The following is a 6,248-nucleotide window of genomic DNA, read 5'->3' as shown; positions in this document are numbered from 1 at the left end:
ATGAAAATCAAGAAAGCAATTACTGTAAATAAAATCATTCTGAAAATAAGCATATCAGGCACTTGGTTTTAGTTTGGCCCCAACTACAAGGATAAACAAAGCAACAGTCACACTTACCTCATACTGTGTGTGAAAGTCGAACAGGAAATGTCTACAAAAACCAAAAACAATGTACTAGGCTATAAACATAATAGATGTTTTGAGTCAGAATCTTTTCATGGAAAAGTTCCTGAGTATAAATTAGCTGAGAGCTGTGTCATTTAGCCAATATTTTCCAATAGCCTCTGAATTAATTTTGCTTCTAAACTTGTCTGATCCAACACTAGCTAGTCCTAGTTCTAGAATACATTGATTTAATGTATACAAAACAAACAAAGAAATGGAAAGGAAAACCCTCAGAAAATCAGCAGTGCAGTAAATCTGATGGCCTGACATAGTCAGGCATCCGGGGCAATTTAGTGGGATAACCCCAGACCAAACATTTCAGCTAATCAGATCATTTCCTCATTACCGACATTTTCTTTCCTTTTAGGAAGAAAAAAATATCCAGCCACAAACAACATCATAACTTTCGTGTAGCAGTGCTTGCCTTCCAGTTTAATTACTTGCTGCCTACTTTTATTTACTATTGTTCTATTAATTTTGGGCATGCAGACCACATCCTGAGGAGGAAATCAATCTGAAACCTAACTCTTACAGATATCCTAGTTCAGGGTCCTTTTGCGATTGCCCATTTATACCTGGCAGAGTGAGTGGGCAAAGGCAGGAACTGGTTACAAGAGCAGAGTCGGGGAGGCCTTTGCATTGGGCCTTTAGAATTAACTTCTCTTCACCAGCTTAATTGGGTTTTCAATGTCAAGATCAGATAGATTCAGCTGTGTTTCACTCCAAGCCTTATACATGATGCAAGGACAATTATCTGCAGCCCACATCCAGGCAAGAGAGCCTGGACTTGTTTGCAGCTGTTTTGGGAATGCCCTGAGCAATGAACAGGGCACTAGAAATGGTATTCAGAGGCTGTTTCTACTAATGGAGGATTAATTATTGTACAGGCAATTGCAGATGCCCTACAATTGGAAATATTTCAGACACAAGTCAGTGGAGCAGACCTAAAGGTTCAGGCTCTGTGGAGAATGAAGAGATGGGCGAAGTTGAGCATTCAAGAGACAGGTCTCCAAAGGATTGGCTGTGGTGCGCTCTCTCTCTCTCTCTCTCTCTCTCTCTCTCTCTCTCTCTCTCATCTCTCTGTTTAGGGCAGGGAAAGCACTAGAAACTCTTTATAGTCAACCCTTTATTATTTTTTATGTGTATGAGTGTATTGCTTGCACATAGGTGCACCCATGACGCGCAATGCCTGTGGCGATCAGAAGAGGATCCCCTGGAACTGGAGTTACAGACACTTGTTAGCCACCATGTGGGTCCTGGAAATCAAACCCAGGTCCTCTTAAAGAACAGCCAGTGCTCTTAACTACTGAGCCATCTCTCTAGCCCATAGTCAACCCTTTGTATGAACTATTAGCAGTTTGAGCCAAAAAATAGAAGTCAGGGCCGGCAGGGATTATAGAGTCAGCACAGATGACAGGTTCCCATATGTAGCCTGAGCTGCCTTGGAACTCACTATGGAACCAAGCTGGCTTTGATCTCACAGAGATCCATTTGCCTCTGCCTCCCAAAGCTGGGATTAAATGCATGTGTAAATATTCTTAATGTTCCTCCCTTGTATACTTAAAAATGGTTAATGGTTAATATAAAATTTTCAGTTGTACGTATTGTATTATAAATTCTTTTTCGGTCTTTTTGAGACAGGGTCTCTCTGTAGCCCCAGCTGGCCTGGAACTCACTATGTAGACCAGGCTGGCCTCAAACTCTCAGAGATCTGCCTGCCTCTGCCTCCCTGGTGCTAGGATTAAAGGTATGAGCCACCACGCCTGGTTTTTATTATAATTTTAAAAAACTATACATTCAACTTAAAAATATTTAGAGGGCCAGGCACAGGCAGATCTCTGTGAGACTTCTCTCATCTGCCTATTCTCCAACTTCCTCAGGGTTACCCAGACACAGCTACTCTCTAAGGCATTCTTTTTCATGAGACACAATATCCATCTAATTTCCCAGTAAAGTTCCATGGAACTAGAAAACCACATATCCCAAGTGTTCCAGTGCAGTCCAGTTTCGGGCTTACTCGTGTAAAATCAGTATTCATACCATCCCCACCCCTACGACTTCTCTGCACTTCCTCTCATTGTCACCACTGATGGTGTAAGACACAGTGGTGACAGAGGGGATATGGTTTTGTGTCTTGCATCAAGATTGCCATCGGCTCACTGCCTCATTGTCCAGTGCTCTCACACCTTTGAGGTAAAGGTAGACTGCCTGTCTACCTACCTTCCTTCCTTCCTTCCTTCCTTCCTTCCTTCCTTCCTTCCTTCCTTCCTCCTTCCATCTTTTTGAGATAGGGTCTCCCTGGCAGCTGTGCTATGTAGACCAGGCTGGCATCAATTTCACAGAGATCTGCCTGCCTCTGCCTCTGAGTGCTAGGATTAAAGGTGAGCACCACCTTGCCCAGCTTTGTTTTTTAATTCTGTGAAGGAAGTTTCGTCACCAAAACCTGTAATCCCAGTACTTTGGAGGTGGGCACAGGAGTATCGGGAGCAAGTACAAGGCCAGCCTAGTCTACATAGTGAGTTTGAGGGCAGCCTGAGTTACCTTAGGCCCTGTGTCAAAAAAGAAGAGAAACAGGGTGGCAGGGGAGACAAAGAAAGAGGAAGGAAAGGAAGAAAGAGAAAGGAAAGGTAGGGAGGAAGGAGGGGAATTTTACTTTGGGGAAGCAACAGAGATTCTGGGTCAGAACATCATCCTAAGAGCTGTTCTTTCCTGAAGCCCTTTGCAAACAAGTAGCTGTAGGAAACAAGGCATCTCCCCTCACCTTTTCAGTGTTGCATAGCAACTCCAGACCACAGGACCCAGACCTAAGCAGAGAGCTCCCTCCAACACCTGCACACCCCTCTCCAGTTCAACACTTGGTTTCAGAAAACTAAGTAGGCCCTGCTCATGGTTAGAGGCCCAGAGATCCCTAGGATCAGTGGGCAAGGCACTTCACATTTGTAGGATCCTAGGCTCCCCAGGGGTTTTGCACATTAGATTTTGGAAGTTAGATCTTTCAAGAACACATCAGCTTCTAGATGTTCAACTTGCAACACAAGTCAATAGCACAGGAAGAAGATGAAAGTTACAACATGGTCACGACTTCATACTCTTCTGTTCAACAGTTAAAGGGTTTCCAATTTTCTTTTTTTTTTTTTTTTTTTTTTTTTTTTTGTCTTTCTGAGACAGGGTCTCCCTGTAGCTCCAGCCAGCCTGGAACTTGCTATGTAGACCAAGTTGGCCTTGAACTCACAGAGATCTGCCTGTCTCCCGAGTGTTGGGTTTAAAGGCGTGCGCCACCACGCCCAGTCCAATTTTCTACTTTTATCTATTAGATCATTACCAATAAAGAAAGTACTTTTTTCAGCTTGAGATGTCTTAACAGTTTGTTATTCTTGGTTTCATTTCATAATCAATGGTTATGGCCAATAGAAGTTTCTATTTGGATTTTTTAGAGACAGGTTCTCAGGTAGCCCAGGGTGACCTCAAACTTGCTGTATAATGAAGGATGATTGAATTTCTGATCCTCCTGTCTCCAAGAACTACAGGCTTATTGGAGATCAAACCTAGGGCTTTGTGTGTGCTAGGCAAGCATACTACCAACTGAGCTACATCCTCGCCCTCCATTGGGAAATCTGAGGCCTAGTACATCATGTATTTTGATTTTTTTTTTTTTTTTTTTTTTGAGACAGGGTTTTCCTGCAGCCCCAGCTGGCCTGGAACTCACTATGTAGACCAGGCTGGCCTTGATCTCACAGAGATCTTCCTGCTTCTGCTTCTTGAGTGCTCAGATTAAAGGCATGCACAACCATGCCTGGCTTTTTTTCCCCCCAATGGAACCCAGACTTTATGCAGGCCAGACCAGCATGCTATACCCCTACTTTTAAAAGGGGCAACATACCCAGCCAAAAACGAAAATGCACAAACTGTTGTCCATGGACCCAAGCTCTCTGAAGTTCCAATGCTACTGGGAGCTCACTGTGGTTCTCCCCTCGGCTCTCTAGTCCTCATCATCTCCATAGAACGAATTCAGGCAAGACACACAAAGCAAAGCATAGATGGTAGGTTAATTCAGAGTAAAGTAGAACATTCTCAAGGAATGGGGGTGGGCCATGGCCAAAGGGACTAGTGTATTAATCTACATGTCAGGTAAGCTTTATACTATCCAGAAGTCTCTAGAATGAGCAGCTTTTCCTGAGGAGCATTCCCTGTCAAGGTGATTGACAGATCCATTTGGATTGACTCTTGGGACAGGGACACACACACACATACACACACAAGATTTGATCTTGTTCTTTTCAGAAGCCTTGCAGTTAGATAATAATCTTATAAGGGTTAGTTATCTCTTAATGACCTTCTGGGGGTTCAGAATATCATGTCTCCACCCAGGACCACTGACATAATGGTAGAACCTCCATTCTCTTTTGACTAGTAATCAGAGTCCTGCAGTTCCAGTTCTTAGTTTTACAAGTTGCTGATTATAAGAGAAGGTTCCATCTCCAATGACCTCCAAGTCTGCTACTATCTAGCTAAGCTACCTAACTCGGAGCTTGCTTACCTCCTTCACCCCATCTTAGCAATCAACAATATCAGTAACTGGGCCAAGTTTCAATGGCCCCTTAAAAGGATTAAGACCTGCTACATTTTATTTTATGTTATTTTATTTTTGAGAAAGCGTTTCCCTGTAGCCTTAGAGGGCCTGGAACTTTCTATGTAGACCCATCTGGCCTTGATCTCACAGGGATCTGCCTGCCTCTGCCTCTGGACTGGGGAGATTAAAGGCATGTACCACCATGCCTGGCACCTACTACCTTTATATGAATGATTTGTAAACTAAATTTAAAAACTGACAAAGGAACTAGGTTATAGCAATTGTTACAACAGTAAACAGAAAATTTCATTTGAGATGTTTAAAAAAGCTAAATGGGCCAGGCATGGTGGTACACACCTTTAATCCCAACACTTGGGAGGCAGAGGCAGGCGGATCGCTGTGACTTTGAGGCCAGCCTGGTCTCTATAGCAAACCCAGGCCAGCTAGGGCTACAGGGGGACCCTGTCTCAAAAAGACCAAAAAAAAAAGCGCTAAACAGGCTGGAGAGATGGCTCAGTAGTTAAGAGCATTGGCCACTCTTGCAGAGGACCTGGATTTGATTCCCAGCACCCACATAGGAGCTAACAACCACCTGTAACTCCAGTTCCAGGGGATCCAATGCCCTCTTCTGACCACTGTGGACATTGCATGACACAGGTGCACTTACATGCATGCAGGCAATACACTCGTACACATGAAATTAAATTAAATTAAATTAACCAATACAGGTGGGGAATACCACAACACAGACTTCGGAAGGGAAATTGAAAGGATCAAGTAGTCAGCCTCAGGGAGTTTAACAGTCTTGAGCTGAGCCCTGAACAGCTTCATATACTGAACTTCAGGGTCCACTATCTGCCCGAGCTTTGTCATGGGGCTCAAGGTTAATTGTTTTTAGATTGCCATTTTACTAAGAGAATAAGGCCACTAGGCACTGGCAGGCCAACAGCTACTGGCCTTAATCCCTTTCTCTATTAAGATATCTGTGTCCCCCTCAACACCCATGTCCTTCCTTCCCTGTCAGTACAAAGGCAAGTGTCTTCCCATTGGACTCCACTGTAAGTCTTCAGTGTTGTCAGACTATCTCACTTTCTCCTCATTCACCACTCCCTGATGCATTCTGTGCAAATTAAACAGTCCCCTGCATTAGAGATAAAAAGGACCCTTGTAGAGGCATGAGTCACACTCAACCCCACAGTTGGCATCTTTGTTTTTTTTTCCTCTTCCTTAACTCTAATTGTGAGGTGGCCAATATTTGTCAGTTGCCAAAAATCTAACTTAGGGGAAAAAATCAATAGGAAAGAAGTAGAAAGCCAGTGTGATGATACACCTTTGTCATCCTAGTACTGGGAGGCAGAGGGTAGGAGAGGGGGACTGAGACAAGAGGATCTGACTTCAAGACCAGCCTGGGCTGCTCAGCAAGTTTGAGGACAATCTCAACTACATAGTAAGACCGCTATCAAAAAATATAAAAGAAAAGAAATAGCAAAGTTGAGTAGGGCAGCAGAACAGA

The sequence above is a fragment of the Nannospalax galili genome, unplaced genomic scaffold (assembly GCF_000622305.1).
Source record: "Nannospalax galili isolate Female #2095 unplaced genomic scaffold, S.galili_v1.0 scaffold183, whole genome shotgun sequence".
In the NCBI taxonomy this organism is placed as follows: domain Eukaryota; kingdom Metazoa; phylum Chordata; class Mammalia; order Rodentia; family Spalacidae; genus Nannospalax; species Nannospalax galili.
This window is presented reverse-complemented; position numbering follows the sequence as displayed.